The sequence below is a fragment of the Neodiprion lecontei genome, chromosome 6 (genome assembly GCF_021901455.1).
Source record: "Neodiprion lecontei isolate iyNeoLeco1 chromosome 6, iyNeoLeco1.1, whole genome shotgun sequence".
NCBI lineage: Eukaryota > Metazoa > Arthropoda > Insecta > Hymenoptera > Diprionidae > Neodiprion > Neodiprion lecontei.
In genome coordinates, this window is record NC_060265.1 from 13,689,499 (window position 1) to 13,704,088 (window position 14,590).

The 14,590-nt window shown below is 33.1% G+C and overlaps 1 long non-coding RNA gene and 1 pseudogene across 1 annotated transcript in view; both read right to left on the minus strand.

Moving 5' to 3' along the window:
* Positions 1-4,456: 4,456 nt before the first annotated feature.
* Positions 4,457-13,739, minus strand: LOC124295051 (annotated as a pseudogene).
* A 730-nt stretch (positions 13,740-14,469) lies between these two features.
* Positions 14,470-14,590, minus strand: part of LOC124295017 — a 28,709-nt gene continuing 28,588 nt past the window's right edge. Inside the window, exon 2 of the long non-coding RNA XR_006904918.1 lies at positions 14,470-14,581. This is a non-coding gene — a long non-coding RNA (uncharacterized LOC124295017). The remainder of the gene's footprint in view (positions 14,582-14,590) is intronic.

Genomic DNA, 14,590 nt, shown 5'->3' on the forward strand with positions numbered 1-14,590 from the left:
TAACCGCGTTCTTAATTACTCGCTTGTTTTTCTGGTTTTAAAAAGAACCTCGATTTCTTGGTTTAAAATTATTATTGTTAAAATTATTCCTACAATTTTGAGGCTTTGGCTCCTCCGAGTGTTCAAAATTTCGTCTTTCTGAGGTTTTTTTGGACACCTCAATCCGACGAAGCTTGCTCAACCCAAAATATTGTTTTCTCATTGCCTCCACCTCAAGGGCTTTGGCCGTTGCCTGCCGTAGAGAAGTGAGACCCGATGTCCCAACGGCCATTTTAATTTCTGGATCACTGATTGCGTTTAAGAAAGCTTGTGTCGCTAATAAATTACGAGACGGCTTGTGGTCTGGCAAAGCTACACGAGAAAGCCGTTCAATATCTTGGCTAAGTGACGCTAGGTCTTCGTCTCGTCCTTGTCTTCTAGTCTGTTATTGAGCTGTGTATAATTTTGTCAAATGATCATTTCCGTATCTCAATTCAAGCGCGGAGCTAAGTTTTTCATAATCGGAAATTTCTTCTTCAGATAATGCCGTTAAAACATTCAAAGCCGGCGTTCAAAGACAAGAGGCAAGGCCCTTATGGCGGAGTCCCACTGGTTATGCTCTGCAATTGTATTAAATTGACGTTCATAATCTGCCCATGGAATCTTTCCATCAAAAATTGGCGGTTTTAAACGATAAAAGGGTTTCTCGTTAATTTGAGAAGCAACCCCAGGAAATCTTGTATTATTTAATTGACTTAAATGGAAATAACGAGATTGAACCTGAGGCAGAGGCTCCGAAAAACCAACCTCATTATTAACTGTTGTTCCACAAATTGGGGATTCATCTATTCCCCTAATAAAAGGCACAGACCTTATGTCTCAAACATCCTGGAACCTTCCTGGATGTTGGACCTGCCGAACAGCGGGAACGGGAATAGGAGAGGGAACATGAGGGGGAAGCGGAGTAACGACTCTGGAACCTCGAGGGGTGATAGCCGGTTCTCTTGAGCCGTTCACCTGATGAACAACCTGAAGAGCTGCCACAGTCGTCCGGAACAGTTCATGAAGACTGGTCTCGGATCGTTCTTGAGCTTCTCTATCAAGCCTCCGCTGCTCCATCTGAGAGGCAAGTTCCCTTTCTCGTTGTTCTCGTTGATTGGTGATTTCTTGCGTTCGCTGCTCTTGTTGATCAAGAAGCAGCTGAAGAAGTTGCTGTTGATGACGTTCAGCAGCTTCTTGTTGTTGAGACATGATCTTCAGCAGATCAATCTGAGAGACCGTCGAAGGAATTGGAAGAGGGTCCACTGAAGGTGATGGAATCGTTTCAGGGACCCGCGGATTCTCCATAGTGAAAGGTTCTTCTCCGCCACTTTCTCTTCGACGTGAGCGCGTCATACGACTATTGCTCATAATTTATGTCACGCATTGAATCGACTCAATTGAAAAGAAACTCAAGATCCCGCTTCTGACACCAATGTAACGTTCTTTGACGTTACCGAAAATAAATATGGATCCGCGAGTTTAATTATCAAGTCAAAAATCAAGAGCGTGAATAAAATGTTGTGAAAATGCTTTAATGCGTAATATGTGTTTCTCGTTTAAAGTCTGAAACAAGACTGTTTTTACAATAATGTTAGTTGACGCAGCAACCTTATTCTTTTGAAAGACATAAGAGGTTTATAAACGTCTTTTATCTATGATGACTACTAGATCATTAAAGAGGGGGCAAAACGGGTGATTTCACCCTTTGTAACAATATGTTCTTTTCGCTCTTCCATGTTCCAAAACCCATGTGACCGATTTCCCTCGCAAGCTACTCCCCAGCCTGTTAACGAGGCATCGCTGAAGATTTCCATCTCAAAATGGTCTTCTCCTATCGGGTTGACGCACTCTTTTATATTTCTTGTCCACCACTCTAAGTCTGGGATTAGATTGTCCGATATTTCCATGGTTTATCGTAATTTCCATTTGTTTTTTGCAAAGCTAAAAATTTTTCTCTTTCAAAATTCTTAATGTATAAATTCCCATATCGAAACCCGGGACTGGCAGCTACTAAAATTCCAATAAATTCGGCAAATTTCCTGATTTGACAATGACTGATGGTCTGAAACTTTCTCGCGAGATCATATATTAGATTTCTCTTGCTTTGCGGTAATCTAAGACAGAATTTTTCCGAATCAAAAATGAAACCCAAAAATTTCACTTCTTTCGATGGTTCAAGGACACATTTTTCCATGTTTAATATTAGTCCGGCTTTTTCAATTAACTTTCGAGTCTCTTGAATATTTGTTCGGCATTCTTGTGCTGACTCTCCAAATAACAAAATGTCGTCTAGATAGACGACAGATTCAAATCCTTTGGACCTCAATTTTTGCGCTATTGGTTTCATGAGTTTCGTAAACACGTACGGTGCTGTACATAGCCCGAACGGCATACAATTAAACTCGTATAACGTGTTTTTATAAATGAATCTAAGATATTTTCTACTAGATTTGTCAACCGGAATCAAGAAATACGAATCCTTCAGGTCTATTGTCGCCATAAAAATGTCTTTTCGCAATAGTCGAATCGCTGTCTTTTTGTCCTCCATTTTAAAATGCGGTGCTGAAATAAACATATTCAATTTTTTCAGGTTAAGAATAAAGCGCATATCACCGTTAGGTTTTGGCACGAGAAAGTATGACGAAACAAATTGTTTTTCGCACGGCTCGCATTTAGATATTGCGCTTTTTTTGAGTAATTTACCAACTTCTGCTTCACAAGCATTAATTTCTTGATTTTTTAATCTTGGCTGGCTGTATTCAACTTGTGAACCTGGTTGACTTACAAAAGGAATAACATAACCCTGTACCGATTGTAAAATGGAGAGATCGTTGGTCAATTTTTTCCAAACAGAGAAAAAATTTCGCACACGTCCTGCGATTCTCACCGGGTCTATTCCTTGTGTCGACGATTGTCCTTGTTCCGGAAGTCTTTCGGTTTCGGTCCCTTCCTCTGAGTGCCCCGGTGACTCGCTGCGGAGGGACGACGCCAGTTTAACTTCTCCGACTGTTGTTCCCTCAAAAAATTGTTTGGTCTTGAGTAGGATGATGCAAATCTGCGATTTCCTTCGCGCAGTGCGTTCCCGAAGTTTCGTTGATATCCAGTCGGTTTAGTCAGATCTTTAGATGATTTTTCCATGGATTTGGCCGCCCTGAGATTTTCTGCAAACTTTTCTCCAAATAGCCATGCATCACGTGGACTGTCGTTGGCAATATTTTTGACAATGGGGTTTAATCCCGGAATCATGATAGATTTTCTTGTTTTTGTCATTTCACGATGTAGGTCAGATAGAATTCTGCCTGCATCAGCCAGCTGTTCGATAAATTTTCGCGTGTCAACTTCTCGGTCGGTACTCACTTCCGCTTTCAGTACTTCCGTAAGCGCTGCGCCAATAGCGTTGATGCCAGCTCCGAGTTGATCTTGAGCGGCGTACTGATACGCATCTTTCTTAATCGCCAACTGTGTCAAGGCCGATTTTATTTCTGGTTGAACTCTCGGCGCTTTGGTAAAAGGACAGTTTCCAATTGTTGGATATTTTTTCCTTGGAGAACGCGCTTTTGGTCTATCGGCAGTCCATCTTGCAATATCTTTGTCCAGCGCTCTGCCACTGCCACATGGATGTCGGGACCCCGTTGATTGTATTTAGATGGGTCGTCTCCCAAAAGCCCCAGTGTCGCTTCGGCGAGTTCTGTTGGTAACTGCTCTTCTTTATCCTCGGCCTGTTTTACCGACATTTCCGTGTGGGGACTAGGACGTGACGAATCTCGCGGATTGCGCTCACCGCCCTCTTTGTCTAACCCTTGTACTGCCGCTACGGACCGTTCACGACTGGAGTGTGACGCATCTCGCAGATGGCGCTTACCACTCTTTCCGTCGGAATCATAGTTCATGGACCTCGAACCGCTTCCTGGATGCGAACGCTCATGCCGCGAATGTGACGATCGTCTGTTCTCAACAGCTATACGCTCGCCATTTTCTTTGTCAGAGCCCCATGACTCGTTTCTTCTTGAATATTGCCCTGAACTTGATCGCTCGTCCTGGTGACGCGGTCCTCAACGCCTGTCCCGATGACGCGATCTTGAACGCCTATAGCGTGAATGCGATCGCCTGATCTCTTCTTTCAGGCATCGTAATTTTTTCATAAGTAGGTCCCTCGATGAATTTCTATATCTCGGAGAGCTCCCCGAATATGATTCTGACCGCGAACTCATTTATGCAATAAAAGAAAACTTTTTAAAACGCACAACTGAAAATTTTCCAACTCGTATTCTAACGTGACTGTCACGGATCGCACAGAAAAACGTAATGGCGTCGGGGCATAAGGCGCAGGGGCTTCTGGGGAGAGTGGCACTGTCATCTAGAGGCGTAGGCGCGAATTTTTGGTTTAATTTAAAAATCTGTGACGGATCGAGAAATTGACGTTACTACCATTGATCTAGAGGACAAGACGACGTAGCATAATTAACCAACTAAACATAGAACCCTCTAAAATTACCATCAATATCACAAAATATATTGAATTATTTAAATAAACATCATAATTATTTGAATAATTTAATCTAATTATATTATACTAACCTAATATAGAAAAATAAATCAAACGAAAAGTATAAGAAACAGTTAAAAAAGTTGAAATGAAAAAAATAAATATAATAAACATATTATAATTTAATATTAAAACTATTTCTAAAATTATATCCTTAGAATAAAACCCAGCTAAAAAAGGAAATCCACATAAAAATAAATTACAAAAATGAAAACAAATAGAAGTAAATGGTATTTGATTAAATATTGAACCTAATAAACGAATATCCTGAAAATTATTCAATCCATGAATAAAAACTCCTGAACATATAAATAATAATGCTTTGAAAAATGCATGTATTAGAAGATGAAAAAAAGCTGAAAACTTAAATCCTGAAAATAAAATTCTTATCATTAAGCCCAATTGACTTAAAGTTGATGAAGCAATAATTTTTTTTAAATCAAATTCAAAATTTGCGTTTAATCCTGACATGAACATAGTTAATCTAGATGATAATGAAAATATAATAATAGAAATCTCTCGATGAAATAAATTTTCAAATCAAATTAATAAATAAACCCCTGCCGTTACTAGAGTAGAAGAATGAACTGATGAAGATACAGGAGTAGGGGCTGCTATTGCTGCAGGAAGTCAAGAAGAAAAAGGAATTTGAGCACTTTTAGTAAATGAAGCAATCAAAATTATTAAAGTAATCAATATTATAAATAATTATATTTTACAACATCTATATAAAAATAAAAATTTCAACCCCCAAAATTTATTATTCAAGAAATTGATAATAATAAAAAAATGTCCCCAATACGATTAGAAATAACAGTTAATATACCAGCATTAAAAGACTCAACATTTTGATAATAAATTAGTAAACAAATATTAATATTATTGATACAACAAATAAAATTACTAATATAATAAATCGATTCAAATTTAAATCATTTATTATATAAGAATTTCTGTATAAAATTACCAAAGAAGAAATAAATAAAACTGTTCTTATAAAAATTAATGATATCCAGTCAAATAAAAATGTTATTACTACGCATGAAGAATTAATTTCAATTAAATTATACTCAACAAAATAAACTAAATCATATAATAAAAAATGAATACTTAATACAAACAAAATTATTCTAATAAAAATAATGAAAATAAAGCTAAATAAACGAATATATAATGTAAAAATAATTTAAAAACTAAATTTAATTTTCTTTGACACCACAAATCAATATTTCTAATAAACTATTCAAATCAATTTATATTCGAACAATAAAAGATTCTCTGTTTAAAATAATTAAATTCAAAGGAATTCAATGCAATATTAATAAAATATATTCACGAATATTACCTTGAGAAAATGAATAAAAAAAAATAATTTATTTTACCATGTTGAGTAAAAGAATATAAATATAATGTATAACAAGCTCTAAAAAAAGATAAAAAAAATGATTAATAAAAAAATCATTTTACTTCACATAATTAATCTATTAATTAATATAATTTCACCCATTAAATTCAAAGAAGGAGGAGCTGCTATATTTGAAGAACATAATAAAAATCATGATAAACATATTCTAGGCATATAATTTATTAAATCTTTATTAATAAATAATCTTGGACTTCTTAAACGCTCATATATAATATTTACTAAACAAAATAAACCTGAGGAACATAAACCATGAAAAATTATTAATAAATAAGAACCATAAATTCCTCATCTTCTTAAAGTTAATAAACCAGATAATATTATTATTATATGAGCAATTGAAGAATAAGCAATTAAAGATTTTTAATCAACTTGAAATATTCTAATTGAACTAATATAAATTCCTCCTATTATTCTCAAAATAATTAAATAAACATTTAAAAAAAACCCCATATTAATTAAATATATATAAACTCGCAATAAACCATAACCTCCTAACTTCAATATAATAGCAGCTAAAATCATTGAACCACAAACAGGAGCCTCTACATGAGCTTTAGGCAACCATAAATGTATAAAAAATAGGTAATTTACTAAAAAAGCAAAAATTAAAAATACAAATAAATAAAAAGAATAAACTTGAAATAAATTTTCTACAGAAAAAATATAATTTAAACTTTTGAATTCAAAAAATAAATAAGTAATTCTTAATAATAAAGGTAAAGAAGCAAATTAAGTATAAAATAATAAATGAAGACCCGCTTGAACCCGATCCAATTGATTACCTCACCCTAAAATTAAACAAAAAGTAGGAATTAAACTACATTCGAAAAAAGATAAAATAAAAATAAATTATTTACAGTAAATGTCAAAAATAAAAATAAAATTAAAAAAAATATCAATAAAATAAAATAATTGAAATAAATTTTTAATTCATGAATAAAATATCTTGATATAATTATTAATGCTCCAATCCATAAAGTTAATAAAACTAACCCAAAAGATAAATTATCACATCCCAAAAAAATATTTATACTCTTAAATTCAAATCTATAATTTCGAGAAAATATGAAAAGAAATCTTCAAAAAAATGAATTAAACTGAAAAAATCAAAAATTATTTTTGGAAACTATAATTAAAAATAATAAATAAAAATAAAACTTTATCATTAAAAAATATTCAAAACTTGGAATTAATCATTACCATGCAAACGAATTATATAAATCAATATAGATAAACCCAAAACCCCTTCACAAACTCTAAGAATTGAAAAAATTATAATAAAATACATCTCTAATACATATATATTTAAAACTAAAATTAATATTAAATGTAATATTAAAATAATAAATTCAATTCTTAATAAAACTATCAATGAATGAAACCGATTTAATCTTAAACTTAAAAATCTAATTAAAAATATAAAATAAACTAAATAATAAAAATCCATTAAAATAATAAATTAATATATATACATATATATATTGTAACGTTAAGTCTTTTCTGCCCCTCGTCGAGCGCTAATTTGTAACGCTAAATGTTGTTACTTTCGGATGAGGACTTACCGTTGACACTTTGGCGCGATTCTCTACTTATCCGCAATATTAAATTACAACAAAATAATTAAGTTGGGCACCAGACGCGTAGCGTCGATTCTCAAAGAATAATATATATCAATAAAATTAACACAAGGCCGTGCAAAAGGGATAAATAGAGAACCCGTTGTATGGCTGGCTAGGCACAGGTACGATCGCGTACATCCCGGTAGAGTGGCGGAGTTCAAGGCAGCTAGCAGTAATTCCAGAATTAAAGAAAATAACCAAATAAAGAATAAACTCCAGTTAAAAGGGAAATGAATAAGTCAATCGATCATATATTGTCGAGAAGGTTACATGAGTGAGACAGGCAAATAAGGTGGTATCGATAGCGGTAGTTAATAAAATAAATAATCGTTGTTCACAAAAATATCGGTAGAATAGCAGTAAACGGTAGCTTTAACACGAGAGACGGTAGTTAGCAGAGAAAAATAGACGTAGGTCGAGAGAGGCGATATAATGCAAGATTTGACTTAAAACTACACGTCACTGGGCGACGTGATCTTACCCAAGTTGCAAACGACGCTACGAAAATTATTATTCTGTTAATTAGAACGAGAGAGCTTTACTGCGATCGGTAGAAAACAACGTAACGGTAGTTCGATAGATGATACGTCAAATTTACCATAAATTATAACCAAGATGAGAGATTGACATTTAGTAACAATTTACCAAGTTGGCAAACGATCGACTAGGTAGCCTTCGGTAGAATTATTCATACGGTAGATTCGATAATTACAATCGTTACATAATTGAGGAATTAAATAGTGAATTCCTAAACATAACTTTTGAGAGAATACCAAAATACAAAGTTATGAGAGTGAGAGAATTTCGGAGAGTTTACAAAATAAAGAAATATACGAAAATACACCGCAATACAAAAGAATAATTCACAGAACTTAATCTAACAAAATACGGAAAAATAAATAACAGGCAGAAATAGTATAAAATTGTCAATAGTGATAAAGAAAAATGCGGTAATATCTAAGGGTGATTCTACGCTCGCTTGTACTCCATAGAACTCGATATACGATACAATAGGCACAAAAATAAATAAAAATATAATAAGCAATAACAGAAATAAAATATAAAGCACACTACTATTACAAAGAGAGTATGGAATAAAATATGAAGCCAATAGGGCTCAAAATAAGATAGAGACTACAGAAGCAAGATAATAGAGATTCACAAATAATCAGAAAAGTCATAAATACAAGAGATAATTATTTGGCAGTTACGAGGTCGCTCAGATACGAAAATAATGAATTACTGAAATCATGCAGTCACACGGAAGTCGTGGACCATGATTCACACAAAATGGCATCACACGATGCAATCAAGAAACAATAAATATAATATTAATGACCGGAATCATGCAGCCACACGGCGGCTTACAGCAACTTTAACCGTGGACCATGATTCACGCAAAATCGATAAATATTACGAGAAAGAATAGAAATTGTGAGCAACTTCGTAACAGTACAATTCAAAGGCAGAAGCCTTACCTTAACGGTTGATCTCAGGCACACAAACTGATTCTAACTTAAACTATACTTCACAAAAGCAAAACTGATAAGGAAAGGAAAAAGGATGCAAAGAGTTTAGAAGGATAAACGATAGCAGTAGAATAGACGATAGGTCGGTAGCAAAAGAAGGGAAAGGTGTCGGCAGCTTAAATCGGTAGTAATGGTCGGGAGAATAATCGAAAACGAAGCTGTTCCTCAACAGGTCGAGCGTAGAATAGCAGGTCGTAGTTCAGCTCGCCGATCTCGCGGTTGTCGTGAGGTGATTCTTCTTCTTTGATTGGTCGCTTGACCCCCACCGCAAATAGGCCATCCCCCTGTGGCGAATATCGGTTACTGCGTGGTCGTACGTTTTCCAAAAATTACCGCTAGATGTTGTGCAATGTGCTGCTCGCGATTTCGTCGTTGACACCAACTCGTACGGTTTCATAGTCGCTCCAGTTTGCAGTCCAGGCTGCCTATCCTCGGGGACTTCTTTGACAGAGGCACGCACAGAGTGCCTCTCGGTCAAAGTTAGCGAGTGGAGAGTGACGCCTCATTGTTCACCTCCACCGGCTTTTGTACAGGCAGTAGCTAGCTGCCTGTACCTGAGGTCGTGCAGTCAGACGGTTGGCCAAACCGTGGACCACGACCCACACAATCGGTCCTCGTCGATAGGAAGGCGGCTAGTTCCTCTTTGAAGAACGATGCCCCCGGCCGCCGGGAGGATTTTTATCTCCCTGTTCACCGGCAGTCGAGGCGATACGGAAGGTTCGGATGGATGCTACCCCAGGTGTATATAAAGGTGCACCAAGGTAGCCAGTGTAGTCTGGTGAGACCGTCAGTAGGCGAAGTCGTCGAGAGCTGCAAACGGTAGATAGTGGTCCCTTGTTGATCGGGATCGTAGTCGCCCAAGTACCTTGTTAGCTTGCGCCGAAGCGCGAAATAAAGAATTTACAGAAAAGAATTAGTTAAAAGTAGATATGGCCTATTTTGTATCGAGTTCGTTTGGAGTACCCTGCTGAGGACGCGTAAATTAAAAATAATAGCGGTTGTGTGCCCTTGTGACGGGCGATTCTGAAACGCCACGTTACAATATATATATTTCAAAAAAAGGAAAAATTTTTTTTCACAACTAATTAATATAAATTTATTCAAATTAATTTATTATAAAAATTTTCATACTATTTATATTAATCAACACTATAATAATATATTCAACAAAAACTCCATTTACAATAAGATTAATCCTACTAATCCAAACATCTTTAATTTCTGTAACATCAGGAATGTTAAATATAAGATTTTGATACTCATATATAATTTTTTCAATTTTTTTAGGAAGATTATTAATCATTTTTATCTATGTATCAAGATTAATCTCAAACGTAAAATTTCTTTTTAACAAATGAATAATAATAAATATTATCATAATTATTTTAATATTTATATTAATAATTAATTATAATAAAGTAAATTTCATATTTGAAGATACAATAAAATTCCCTTATATTGAACTAAATGAAAATATATTACCTAAAATATCATTAAAAAAATTATTCAACAAACCGAATTTTATTATTTCATTTATAATGATAAATTATTTATTTATTACACTAATTATTGTTTTGAAAATTCTAATATCAATTTAGGATCTTTACGAAAAACTTTCTCATGTTACCTTTACGTTTAAAAAATAGTTTATTAAAAATTATAAATAGATCTTTAGTAGATTTACCAACGCCATCGAACATTACTTCAATATGAAATTTTGGTTCACTTTTGGGATTATGTTTACTAACCCAACTGATAACAGGTATTTTTTTAGCTATACATTATACACCTAATATTCAAATAGCATTTGATAGAATTATTGATATTTACCGAGAATTAATAATGGTTGAATAATTAAAAATTTACATGCGAATGGTGCTTCTATATTTTTCATCTGTATATATTTACATATCGGACAAGGAATATTTTTTGGATCATTCAACTTTAAACCAACTTGAATGACAGGAACAATAATGTTATTATCAACTATAGCAGCTGCATTTTTAGGATACGTCTTACCTTGAGGGCAAATATCTTTTTGAGGGGCCACTGTAATCACAAACCTTCTTTCAGCTATCCCTTATTTAGGCGAATTCTTAGTACAATGATTATGAGGAGGATTTTCTATTAATAATGCTACACTAACACGATTTTTTACTCTTCATATTATTATTTCTTTTATTATTATAATAATAACAATTATTCATTTAATATTTCTCCATCATACAGGATCAAGAAATCCTTTAGGAACTAATAGTAATATTGACAAAATTCCATTTGAACTATACTTTTTATTAAAAGACATTGTAGGATTTATTTTAATATACTTTATTTTAATTCATATTATTTTAATAAATCCCAACATATTAGGAGATCCAGACAATTTGACCCCTGCTAATCCTATAATTACCCCTCCTCATATTAAACCTGAATGATATTTTTTATTTGCATATGCAATCTTACGATCTATACCTAATAAATTAGGAGGGGTAATTCTTCTTTTAATGTCTATTTTAATCTTATTAATTTTACCTTTTTATAAAATTATAAATTTTAAAGGATTCAATTTTTATCCATTCAGACAATTTCTATTTTGAATATTTATTAGAATTGTATTAATACTTACATGAATTGGAATAAGACCTGTAGAAAATCCATTCATTGTTGTTGGACAAATTTTAACATTAGTATACTTCTTTTATTTTTTAATATATCCTATATTAACAAAAATATGAGACTATCTATTGAATTAAATTAACTCCACAAATCAATGAACTTGAATAAGTTTATGTCTTGAAAACGTAATATAAAAGTTTTAAATCTTTTATTGATTTAAACTTAAATAATTAAATTTTTAATATAATTTATAATAAAAAACAATAAAATATAAATCTTAAACCCATAAATAAAATTAAATAATTTAATGAAACAGGTCAAATTTTTTTTCAAGCTATTATCATCAATTTATCATAACGTAAACGAGGCAAAGTTCCTCGAATTAAAATAAATAAAAATCTAATAAAAATCATTATTAAATAAAAAATAAGACTATATAAATCACCCCCTAAAAACATTGAAACAAATAATATTCTTATAAATAAAATTCTTGAATATTTAGATAAAAAAATTAATGAAAATCCTACACCTCTATATTCAATATTCAACCCAGAAACCAACTCTGATTCCCCTTCAGAAAAATCAAAAGGTGTTCGATTTGTTTCAGCTAAACTAATAATAAATCAAACAAAATTCAAAGAAAAAATTAAAAAAATAAATCAAATACATCCTTGATATAAACTAAATAAATTTATTGAATAACCCTCAATTGAAAATAAAATTCATAAGATTACTATAACTAAACTAACTTCGTAAGAAATTACAGTACGTAATATACCTAAAACAGAATACTTAGAATTTGAAGATCATGCAGAAATCATAATAGGATAAACCCCAATACCTAAACAACATAAAAAAAATACCAAACTAAAATCAAATGAATGAAAATTAGTAACATAAGGTATTGTTATTCAACAAATCAATAATAATATTAATATAATTAAAGGAGATAAAAAATAAGGAAAAAAATTTGATATTAAAGGAACAGAGAACTCTTTGGAAAATAACTTAATAGCATCAGAAAATGGCTGTAAAATACCTAAAATTCTAACCTTATTAGGCCCTTTACGAATTTGAATTAAACCTAAAACTTTACGCTCTAAAAGAGTTAAAAAAGCTACTCTAGCTTATACTACAGGGTGTCCCATTTTAATCTTACATCTAAATTATCTCGAAAAATATTGCTTTGATCAAATTTTGTTTGGAGCAAAAGTTTTAGAATTCAAAAAGGGACGTTCAAAAAAAATTTTGTTGAAGGTCCCAAATTTAAAATAGCGACGCTACGATGGCTGACATGGTTTTTTTAAGGGAAACCTAACTTTTTTTTATGACAAAACAATGCATTGCATTGAAACTAACAACTTTTGTAGGAAACATTTTTCGATTCAGATTGTGGTTTTCATGTTGGAACTCCATTTTTGACTATTTAGCGCTGTCCGGAAGGTACCATACAAAACCCAAACAAACCCAAACAAACCCAAACGAACCCAAACAAACCCAAACAAACCCAAACAAACCCAAACAAACCCAAACAAACCTAAACAAAAGTGTGCATGCATCTGTGTGTGCGTGTCTGAGGTTGCACGATTGTGGGCATGTTTGTTTTTTTTTCGCGAAGAAAGAAATGCTTATCGCACGATAAGAAAGTCGGACTTCCCCGGAATAGTCATGACTCGACGACTGTTTCGTGCAGTTTGCCTCACGGGTCACTGTCTTCTACCCGGAGAAATTCACGTGAGCTATTACTCTTGGTCTTCTTTATGGCTTTATTAAGTCTCATCCGATCGGAGGATACCTGAGCATCGGCAACTGGTGATCCATACAAATGCTGAAGTATGTTATGCAGAAATAAGCGCACAAGGGAATTCGGCTGAGACTTAATAAAGCCATAAAGAAGACCAAGAGTAATAGCCCACGTGAATTTCTCCTGGTAGAAGACAGTGACCCGTGAGACAAACTGCACGAAACAGTCGTCGAGTCATGACTATTCCGGGGAAGTCCGACTGTCTTCTCGTGCGATAAGCATTTCTTTCTTCGCGAAAAAAAACAAACATGCCCACAATCGTGCAACCTCAGACACGCACACACAGATGCATGCACACTTTTGTTTAGGTTTGTTTGGGTTTATTTGGGTTTGTTTGGGTTTGTTTGGGTTTGTTTGGGTTTGTTTGGGTTTGTTTGGGTTCGTTTGGGTTTGTTTGGGTTTGTTTGGGTTTTGTATGGTACCTTCCGGACAGCGCTAAATAGTCAAAAATGGAGTTCCAACATGAAAACCACAATCTGAATCGAAAAATGTCTCCTACAAAAGTTGTTAGTTTCAATGCAATGCATTGTTTTGTCATAAAAAAAAGTTAGGTTTCCCTTAAAAAAACCATGTCAGCCATCGTAGCGTCGCTATTTTAAATTTGGGACCTTCAACAAAATTTTTTTTGAACGTCCCTTTTTGAACTCTAAAACTTTTGTTCCAAACAAAATTTGATCAGAACAATATTTTTGGAGATAATTTAGATGTAAGATTGAAATGGGACACCCGGTATAATAAGTAAAATTAATCTTCTTAAAAAAACTATAATCAATTCAATAATATGAATTACTAATTGTATATAAAAATACACATGAATAAATTCTAAATTTATTACATTAATCTGCCAAAATAGTTAAAAAATTTAATAAAATTCATTTCCAATAAAATCATAATAATTTAAAATTATAGTCCTCTCGTACTAAAAATTTTTAATAAAATTAAGGATAGAAACCAATCTGGCTTAAACCGGTTTGAACTCAGATCATGTGAAATTTTAAAGGTCGAACAGACCTAAATTTTCTTCTTCTA